Consider the following 11259-nt stretch of genomic DNA (forward strand, 5'->3'; position numbering starts at 1 on the left):
GATCCTTAACCCACTGAGCAAGGCCAGGGATCGAACTCGCAACTTCATGGTTCCTAGTTGGATTCCTTAACCACTGAGCCACGACGGGAACTCTTTACATGCGAGTATCTTTAAATATACTTGAGATGCAAAAGGAATTCAAAATAGCTATCATCAGTGACACACTTGGATTAAAGATTAAAGATACTTAAAATTTTTGAGTCATCTTAGCGTCTAATCAAATCCTTTAGTTAGCCAGAACATATCTGCATTCTATTTTATAAAAGAAGGGAAGTGAGAGTTTATTCCAAAAACCTGTGCCCCATCTACTTTACCTGTGTTTATAGTGCTGCACAATGAATGATGTTTTGCAGGATAAGCACAATATTGAAAAGGGACTTGAAGGTAATTTAATGCAGTGGTTTCCAATTTTTTAAACATCAAGTCCCTCTTTTTTAATCCCCTGTGCCCACTGTTTGAAAAGCATTTGTTTGCCAAACCACATTTATTAAAGAATTCAGTTTTGCTATTCAAATGCATGTATAGCTACTAATCAGACTCCTGATTGACATGAAATAACCAGACTTAGGTATTAAAATTCCTGTCCAGTTGGTAAATCTGAATGCCACAGAATAAGATCTACCTGTTAGGGAGGCAGCTTGTGAAGGATGAAAGTTTGCCTTCATGGGAACTTAAAAAAAAGAAAGAACTAAACTCAGGACCAGAGTCAACAGACTGTGAAATCTCTGAGGAACAGGGGTGACTGGAACGTGGGTTAAGAGAGGTTTCTCCCTAGAAGCAGTTCATAGGAAGTGAGACTGCCACCACCTGGGGAGAGAGTGTGTGAAAATAGTAGAGGAATGATACCCAATAATCTGCCAGTTTAGCCCACCTTTCTTAATTTTTGATGCCCTTAGAGAGGCCACCATCATCTCTGACTTGTATTATAACCACAGCCTCCCTCCTTCCATTTCTGTACAGAGCAACCTGAGTGACCTTTCTTTCTTTTTTTCTTTTCTCCTCCCTGTGGCATATAGAGTTCCTGGGCCAGGGATCAGATCAAAGCTGCAGTTATCACCTAGGCCACAGTTGCAGCAATGCCAGATCTGTAACCCAATATGACTGGCTGGGGATTGAGCCTGTGTCCCAGCACTCTCAAGATGCTGCCAATCCCATCACGCCACACCAGGAACTCCCCTAGTGACCCTTTTTTTTCTTTTTAGGGCCGCACCTGCAGCATATGTAAGTTCCCAGGCTAGAGGTCGAATCAGAGCTACAGCTGCCGGCCTACGCCATAGCCACAGCAACTCGGGATCTGAGCCGTGTCTGCAGCCTACACCACAGCTCACAGCAATGCTGGATCCTTAACCCACCGAGCGAGGCCAGGGATTGAACCTGCATCCTCATGGATACTAACTGGATTTGTTTCCACTGTGCCACACCAGGAACTCCACTGAGTGACCTTTCTTTAGAACAAATCTGATAGTGCCGCCCCTCTCCAACCTTCTGCAGTGGTTTCCCACTAAGCTGAGCCTGAAGTGGGTGGGGCACGTGTTCTGATCTGGCCCTATTCATCTACTCTTTTGATAAATATTTACTGAACTTCTAGTATGCCACAGGCACTGGGGGGGGGGTACAAAGAGGGGTGAGCAGAAATAGACACTAGTCTCTGCCCGGGAGTTTATAATAGCAGAGGAGAGACTGATGAGAGTCATAAGTAAAATTTAACTGTGGCAAGTGGCACAAGGGACAGGCTTGACACTGCAATGGGGACCTTTCTGCCAAGTGCTCCCCTTTTTTTTTTTTTGTTTGTTTGTTTTTTTGCCATTTCTTGGGCCACTCCTGCAGCATATGGAGGTTCCCAGGCTAGGGGTCGAATTGGAGCTGTAGCCACCAGCCTACACTAGAGCCACAGCAACGCGGGATCCAAGCCGCGTCTGTGACCTACACCACAGCTCACGGCAACGCCGGATCGTTAACCCACTGAGCAAGGGCAGGGATCGAACCTGCAACCTCATGGTTCCTAGTCGAATTCATTAACCACTGCGCCGCGATGGGAACTCCTAGTGCTCCCTTTTCTAAACTGAGCATTTACCCCTGAACTAGCAGCAGTTCCCCCAAGAACCTAAGCACCACTGTCTCACCTTTCCACGAGCTCTTCTCTCTGCCAGGAGGGCTCTCTTCCTCCTTACCCAGCCCCATTATTATTTGTTGGCACTGCCCATGTGTTGGGTACCATGACAAGGACTAATCGCTAATTTCCTCCTGCACTCTTTGCCTCAGCGGGTACAACTGTTATCCCTGTTTTCTAAACAGGAAACTAAGGTCAAGAAGGCAAAGTCATTTGCCCAGAGACCAGCAAATATTAAGTTAAGAAACTGGCATTCAATCCAGGTCTGCCTCACTCCAAAGCCCATTTTCTTTTTTTTTTTATTCTTCTTTTTTTTTTTTTTTGGCCACACCCGTGGCATATGGAGGTTCCCAGGCTAGGGGTCGAATGGGAGCTGCCTACACCACAGCCACAGCAATGCCAGATCCAAGCCCCATACACAACCTACACCACAGCTCAGGGCAACACCAGATCATTAACCCCTGAGCAAGGCCAGGGATCGAACCTGCATCCTCATGGATATGGGTCAGGTTCATTTCCACTGTGCAAGGAGGGGAACTCCCAAAGCCCATTTTCTTAGGCCCTGCAGCACATGGTCTCCCAATACCCTCACCTTCGCCTCACTTCTTCCAGTCGCCTTCCCTGAAACACACTCACAGGCTGAGCGCGTCCACTGAGCTCCCACAGGCACAGCCGCCGTAGCGCATTCATTGCAATTTTCTCCTTGCCCCACTAGCGCCAGCCCACCCTGGATGGGAACGTGGTCCTCCCCTTTGCAGGCTCAGAGCCTCGGGAAAACAAGCGCACACGTGGGCCCAAGCGGGCGCCTGGGGCCTGGGGCTGATCTAGGAAGACGGAGAGTACTCGCTGGATCTGGCGCCTGTCGGGGGCAGGGGGCGGCCTGGCTACAGCTTCCCTCGGAAGGGCCCCACACCCCCGTGACCAGTTGCTGGGCTTCCTTCAAGGCGGCGGAGGAAGCGTCGAGTGACAGGGACAGTGATGGGGGCTCGGCGACGCGGCCCCACAGTGGCCATGCGTGCAGCCCGGGGCTCCTGGGCTCAGGTCTCAGTCTCCCCTTATCTGGCCTCATCGCCAGGGCCTCGCTAGTGCCTGGTGCCTCCCCTGGACTCCCACTCGCAGCCCCATCCCGCGGCTTTGAGGTCCTCCTGGCGGCGCGGCCAGGCCCTGCGCCTCCAGGACTGTTACCTCTGGGCACAGAGGTCGCGCGGGAGGTGGCTGGGCTGGGAGAGCTGCCCGTTCACGCACCCTGCCGTCTCCAGGAGGACGGAGTGCAGGAGAGTGAGGGGGACCGGGTGATGCTGGGTAAGGACCTTCTTTGGTGACTCCAAAAGTTATTCATGGGGACCTTGAACCTTAGCAAAACGAAGTTTCTTCTGGGTTGGATGAGGGTCAGGGCAGTGGGTTCCTGGATTTGGAACAAGAATCAGAGTTCTCTGAATCCCTCCGGGATACAGAACTGTCTCTGTTCCCTGTGTTGAGCTATTCTCTAAAACGTCAGGGTCACTACATGAATCCTCGTCCCTCCCACCCCCAAACTCTGCCTCTAGCAAATGAAATGAGACCTCCTGTTGCCTTGCAGTTACTTCTGCATTTAACTGGAGAAAGTCGGCTTTGGTACAGTGGTGAACAGGGAGAGTTAAAGGGTTTTGAACAGTGATGAACATGATGACAGCAATGGATAACTAACAGCAGTGCCCAGTCTGAATTGGTTACTTATTAACCAAGTAACAAAATTTAAACTCTCCATTATTTATTGAGCACGAACTCTGCCAGGTGTCATTTTTTTTATGTCCCCAATACATTTTTTTTTCTACTGTACAGCATGGTGACCCAGTTACACATACATGTATACATTCTTTTTTCTCACATTATCATGTTCCATCATAGATGACTCGATATAGTTCCCAGGGCTATACAGCAGGATCTCATTGCCAGGTGTCATTTTAAGCACTTTATATGTATTGACTCATTTAATCCTCACAAAACCTCTTTGAATTACTGCTACTCTCCCTATTTGACTGGTGAGCAAACAGAGGCACAGAAAGTTTAAGTAACTGAAGATTACACAGCAAGTAAATGGTAGAGGCAGGCCAGGCGGCCTATGTCCGGAGCCCACTCTCTTAGGATAATCTAGTGAAATCTGGAAAGCCACAAGTGATGCAGTGAAAAAGGACAGGAATGGAAAGACTGGCGCCTTTTTTTCTGAAAAATTAACTGGACTTCATAGTAAGCATATTAGATTTCCAGGGCTGCTGTAACAAATTGCCACAAACTGAGTGGCTTAAAACAACAGAAATTTATTCCCTCATGGTTTTGGAAAGTATAAGCCCCAAATCAAGCAGTTGGCAGGGCCACGATCTCTCTGAAGCTTCTAGGGAGGGATCCTTTCTTGCCTCTTCCAACTTCTGGTAACCCCAGGGGTTCCTTGGTTTGTGGCAGCAGAATTCCAGTATCTGCTTTCATCTCCATATGGTCATCTTTCCTCTGTGTCCAAATTTCCCTCTTATAATGACACCTGTCATATTGGATTTAGGGCCCATTCTAATGACCTTATCTTAATATAACTACATCTGCAAAGACCCTATTTCCAAATACGGTCACATTCACAAGTTCCGGGGAGACACGAATATGGGGGACACCATTCAATCTAGTACAGTAGGAAAAAAATATTTAGGAAAAATTTAAGACTAGGAGCTTGGGGCAGGGCATAATCAGAGACAAGAATATAAGAAAAGCATGCCAATTTGAGAAGTGTAAATTTAGAAATAATCTAGTTTCTAGGAGAAAATATTCACCATTTCACTTGGTGGTGAGATACAGATTTTGTTCAGGAAGGCCGGCTGGGCCTTATGATCTGATCGCCAGATTTCGGGGTCTGGTCCTACACTTTCCAGATGCAGAAATTTCATGTTGTCAGTACATCTATCCAGAATTGTTCAGACCAGGGAAATGAACTTAATGCTATCCAAATCACAGGAGAGTGGTATAAAAAACAGGGAAAAGGGAGTTCCCACTGTGGCACAACAGGACTAGCATTGTCTCTGGAGCGCCAGGACACAGGTTTGATCCCTGGCTGGCGCTGCAGATCAAAGGATCCAATATTGCCACAGCTGCAGTGTAGCCCTCAGCTGCGGCTTGGATCTGATCCCTGGTCTGAGAACTCCTTATGCCATGGGGTGGCCAAAAACAAAACAAACAAACAAAAAAAAACCCCAAGGGAGGAGTTCCTGTTGTGGCTTAGTGGAAACGAATCTGACTAGTATCCATGAGGACGCAGCTTCAATCCCTGGCCTCGATCAGTGGGTTAAGGATCCCGTGTTATGGTGAGCTGTGGTGTAGGCCGGAGGCTATAGTTCTGATTCAATCCCTAGCCTGGGAACCTCCACGTGCCATGGGTGTGGCCCTAAAAAGACAAAAACAAAAAAACAAAACTAAAACATCTTGTTGTTGTTTTGGTGCTGAACCTGAGGCATATGGAAGTTCCCAGGCCAGGGGGTGGAATCAGAGCTGCAGCTGTCAGCCTGTGCCACAGCCACAGCAAGGCAGGACCCGAGCCATGTCTTCGACCTACACCACAGCTCACAGCAATGCTGGATCCTTAACCCAGGGATCGAACCCATCCTCATGGATAATAGTCGGGTTCCTTGCTGCTGAGCCATGACAGAAATTCCATTGCATGTCTTTTAATCAGAGCTCAGAGCTTACACAACATCACAGATTTCATAGTGGAGAAAAGCCCTATGGATGAAATGAATGTGGAAAAACTTTCATATGGGCCTCAGACCTTGTTAGGCATTAGAAAATGCACACTGCAGAGAAAGTTCATGAATGTGATAAGTATGGAAAAACTTTTGGGCAGAGTTCACGTCTTATTCAGCATCAGAGACAACACACAGGATCATAACCCTAGGAACACAGTAATGATAAAATATGTATACATTTGTTTCTAAATATCATTGTGTCTACCTTTAGCCATCATAACTACTTGGAAAATTCTAAGCTTCCTAAGAGCAGTTTTTTTTTTTTTTTTTTTTTTTTTTTTTGTCTTTTTGCCATTTCTTGGGCCGCTCCTGCGGCATATGGGAGGTTCCCAGACCAGGGGTCCAATCGGAGCTGTAGCCGCCAGCCTACACCAGAGCCACAGCAACACTGGATCCGAGCCGCGTCTGCAACCTACACCACAGCTCACGGCAACGCCGGATCGTTAACCCACTGAGCAAGGGCAGGGAACGAACCTGCAACCTCCCGGTTCCTAGTCGGATTCGTCAACTACTGCGCCACGATGGGAACTCCTAAGAGCAGTTTTCATCTGATTCACTTTAGAGTGTGCAGCATCAGGCTGTGTGCGGACATGGCCTTCCTAAACCGGCAACTGACCGGGTGAGCCTTTAATTACTCTTCCACCCCTGCTTTTATCTCAGAGTCCACACCATAGGGACACCTTTCAAATGGAGGAACTTGCTTATAAAGCACCTGCATCGTCATAAAAGGGTATCCTTGTGTATCTTCTTCAGCAGCACCAGGAATTTAGTAACTTTTTTCATCTTTTGATCCATAATGTGAACCGTACCAAGGGAATATAAGATGGGTATGATATCCTGAACTCCAGAATGGATGGTTCTTCCTGCCACAGAGTCTAATCCAAAAGTCTGAAAATGGCCTTGAAGTTTTCTCATTAGAATAAATGTCAATATATAGATTAGGCGTTTGACTTGATCTTCTACGCTTAGTATAATCAGATAAAGAGGGAGCTAATTTTATTAGGAAAAGGAAAGGACTAGTGATAAGACAGTTGATGTAAGAGAAGTTGTGATGACATCTCTTCTGTAGGATCTTAAAGAACAATGACACTTTGAGGTCTGACATACCGAAATCTAGGTTCTGTCACTTTTAATCTATGTAATCTTTTTTTTTTTTTTTTGTCTTTTTGCCTTTTCTCGGGCCACTCCCGCGGCATATGGAGGTTCCCAGGCTAGGGGTCGAATCGGAGCTGTAGCCACCGGCCTACGCCAGAGCCACAGCAACGTGGGATCCGAGCCGCATCTGCAACCTACACCACAGCTCATGGCAATGCCAGATCCTTAACCCACTGAGCGAGGCCAGGGATCGAACCTGCAGCCTCATGGCTCCTAGTCGGATTTGTTAACCACTGAGCCACAACATGAACTCCTAATCTATGTAATCTTAAGCAAACTTTTTTTTTTTTTTTTTTTACATTTTGGAGCCTTGGTTCCCTCTTCTGTAAAATCAAAATAATGCTACCTCCCTTGGGTTATCATGAAGATTACATGAGACAATGTGGTTAAGCAGAGTTCTAGGCACATAGTAGACAGCAAATGATGGCTGTTTTTTTATCAATAGCTCCGTGGACAGTGACTACCTAAGGCACTTTGAAACCTTCTGGAAGATTATGATTCTACATTTCCTTCTTGAGGTCAGGGGTTGGGGGCGGGTGGCTTGGCTTAGTGGAAGTGAAAGGCAAGGACTGGGGAGGGGGTTGGGGGGATATATACAAATTTCAAGGGAGCTATAATTCTTTCCTTTCCTTTTTTTTTTTTTTTTTGGTGGTAAGAATACTTAACATGGGATTTACCCTCCTAACAAACTTCCAAGTGCATGATACAGTCTTGTTAGCTATAGGCACAGTGTTACACAGCAGATCTCTGGAACTTATCCATCTTCCATAACTGAAACTATACCTGTTGAAGACGTCTCCCTAATTCTGCCTCCCCCCAGCCTTGGCAACCACCATCATACTCTCTGCTTCTATGCGTTTGACTGTTTTAGAAACTTCATATAAATGGAATCATGCAGTATTGGTCCCTCTGTAGGATGCTACATCTTGGAACAATAAGTCTAGCAGTTAATCTGAGAAATGTTACTATAGCACTGGAGAGCTGAATTAAGATTTTTCTTGGAGAGGTTAGGATTAAGTTTTTGTATGAAAGCATTGAGAGAGATCAAATACATAAGTACCCCACAGGGGATCTGGCATTGCTGTGAGCTGTGGTGTAGGTCGCAGATGCAGCTGGGATCCCAACTTGCTGTGGCTCTGGGGTAGGCCAGCAGCTGTAGCTCTGATTCAGCCCCTAGCCTGGGAATTTCCATATGCCAAGGGCGTGACCCTAAAAAGCAAAATTAAAAAAGTACCCTGCAAATATGATAGTGAGAGGACTATCACTGTCATGTGATAGTGGCCTGTAGGCGGCTTAACTGGTTTTGAGATGGTAATAATCAGAGAGAATGAGGAAGTCTTAACTTTTCCACATCAAATTTTAATGAGTTAGAAAGGTCCTCTGGACCACCTGAACTACTTCAAAGGAGCCAAGCCACTGTGGTCTGGTTTAATCCTTGCAGTCTTTTTTTTTTTTTTTTTTTTTTGTCTTTTCTAGGGCCGCACCCGCGGCACATGGAGGTTCCCAGGCTAGGGGTCTAATCGGAGCTATAGCTGCCAGCCTACACCACGTGGGATCCGAGCTGCATCTCCGACCTACACCACAGCTCATGCAGCAATGCCAGATCCTTAAGCCACTAAGGGAGGTTAGGGATTGAACCCAAGTCCTCATGGATCCTAGTCGGGTTCATTAACCACTGAGCCACAAAGGGAATTCCTCCTACCGCCCCTTTTTAATAGGTGATCTCTTCACAGAGAAAGTGGAGACCTTCGTACAGAAACACTTTCAACTTTCTGCTCCCATCCTCTTCCCTCACACATTTCTCGGACACTATATCCACCTCCACCTTCTCTTCCTTCCCAACAGAACTGCCCTGTCTCATATTTAGGCATCATCTTTCTGCCTGTGCTTCTTATCCCACTTCCTCTGGGATCTCACTCCATCCCACTATCCCATCGCCTTCCTGTTAGGGTTTTCTTTTCTTTTTTTCCCTTTTCAGCCACATGGAAGTTCCTGCAACACACTGTGCCAGGCCAGGGATCAAACAAGCACAGAGACAAATTGGATGATCAACCCACTGTGCCACAGAGGGAACTCCTCTCTGCTGGATCTTCAACTGTCTTCTCTGCTGCCCCTTACCCAATACGTAAAAATATATTCAAGTGTCTTCTATCCTAAAAAAGTTGAACCCCACCTCTCTAGATCCCATTTGTTTTCTCTAGCATCCCCCTTCGTGGCCAATTTTTTTACCTAAAGAATTGTCGCACTCATTGTCTCTAATTCTTTTTTTGTTTTTGCTTTTTTATGGCTGCACCCGAGGCATATGGAAGTTACCAGCCAAGGACTGCATCTGAGCCACACCTGCGACCGACACCACAGCTGTAGCAATGCCATATCCTTTTAACCCACTGTGCCAGGCCAGGGATCGAACCCCTTTGTGGCAACCCAAGCCGCTGTGGTCGAATTCTTAACCCACTGTGCCACAGCAGGAACTCCTCGTTTTCTCCAATTCTTAACTCTGTTCCTCAACCCACCGAGGTCCCCCTCTCAACACACCATCAAATCTAGTTTTACCAAGCATACCAGCGACACTGGTTACTAAATCTACTTTCCACCCAGCTCCTTTCTTCCAAACCATTTCTTTCCTAATGCAGGATGGGTCTGAAGGTAGCAGCTGAGGATGTTGAAAATAGAGCAGGTAAATATGTTGATGTCCCTTGGCTGCAGCTAGAGTGCAAATCATTTCTCCTTTCAACTTCTGAATCTATAAGGAAATAAAGACTTAGAGGAACTTTTTCCCTACCTTTGAAGTTGTTGAGATCATAAGACCTAAAATTTTGGACAATCGTGTGACACTATGGCCATGCGTTCTGCGGTTGGGCATAAGTTAAACCTGTGGTGAAAGGGCCTTGAACAGCTGGGGACAAGTCTGGTTTCTCTGTCTCTGAGTTTTATTAGAATCTTGGGTAAAATGATTTAATTCTGATTACCTCTGAAGGGTATCTGTGGCAATTTTTAGATGTGTGATCAAGGACTGTCCTCTCAGGTGCTTTTTCCTCTGAGCATAAAGAATCTCGGATCAGGAGTTCCCGTGGCGGCTCAGTGGTTAACGAATCCAACTAGGAACCATAAGGTTGCGGGTTTGATCCCTGGCTTCCCTCAGTGGGTTAAGGATCCGGCGTTGCCGTGAGCTGTGGTGTAGGTCACAGACGCGGCTCGGATCCCACATTGCTGTGGCTCTGGTGTAGGCCGGTGGCTACAGCTCCGATTGGACCCCTAGCCTGGGAACCTCCATATGCCATGGGAGTGGCCCTAGAAAAGGCAAAAAGACAAAAAAAAAAAAAAAAAAAAAATCTCAGATCAGACGTGGCAGCACCTTGAGATCCTGAGAGTGAAAGTGACTAAGGTTTCTCTGAGTCCTGGTTTTCCATTGCTCTTCTGGTTGCCTCGGAATTGTGCACCTTTTTAATCCATCGAATACACCACTACTTGATTTTCTTGAAACATTGCTTTTTTGGGGGGCGGGGGGCAAGCCCACAGCAAGTGGAAGTTCCAGGGCCAGGACTGAACCTGAGCCACAGCAGTGACAACTCGGGATCCGTAACTGCTAGACCACCAGGGAACTCCATTGAAAAGCCGTTTTTATCATTTTACACACAAACATATACAAACTCACGTTAAAATATGTGAATTTTTGAATTCCCACCACAGCCCAATGGGTTAAGAATTGGACTGCAGCAGCTGAGGTCATTGCAGAGGCACAGGTTCCATCCCCGCCTGGTGCAGTGGGTTAAAATAAAGGATCTGATATTGCCACAGCTTTGTCATTGGTCGAAGGTATGGCTCCAATTCAGCCCCTGGCCTAGGAATTTCCATATGCTATCAAAAAAAAAAAAAGTATCACTTATTTCAAATTAAACTTGGTGGCTGGCTTCTAGTTCAATATTTTAATTATTCCCATTTGAAATGTTGTTTGCCAGAAAGTAGTGCTTCACATTATACCTAAATGTAATTGTTCTGTAGTGCTAGCACGTTCTTGAGATCTTCCACCCTGAGTCAGGGTTTTTTTAGTTTTTTAATTTTTTTTTTCTTTTTTGGCCACCCAGAGGCATATGGAGTTCTGGGCCAGGGATCGGATCCCAGCTGCAGTTGCAGCCTACACCGGATCCTTAACCCACCGTGCTGGTGGGAATCCAACCTGCAACCTGGAGCTGCAGATTTGCCAATGATCCCACTGTGCCACAGCAAGAACTC

General features: G+C 46.5%; 1 protein-coding gene across 4 annotated transcripts in view; it reads right to left on the bottom strand.

Annotated features, from left to right (window-relative positions):
- The window catches only part of RABEP1 (rabaptin, RAB GTPase binding effector protein 1), a 265953-nt gene that overhangs the window by 217494 nt on the left and 37200 nt on the right, over positions 1-11259 (bottom strand). The window lies entirely within an intron of this gene.

Source organism: Sus scrofa, chromosome 12 (assembly GCF_000003025.6).
Source record: "Sus scrofa isolate TJ Tabasco breed Duroc chromosome 12, Sscrofa11.1, whole genome shotgun sequence".
Lineage (NCBI taxonomy): Eukaryota > Metazoa > Chordata > Mammalia > Artiodactyla > Suidae > Sus > Sus scrofa.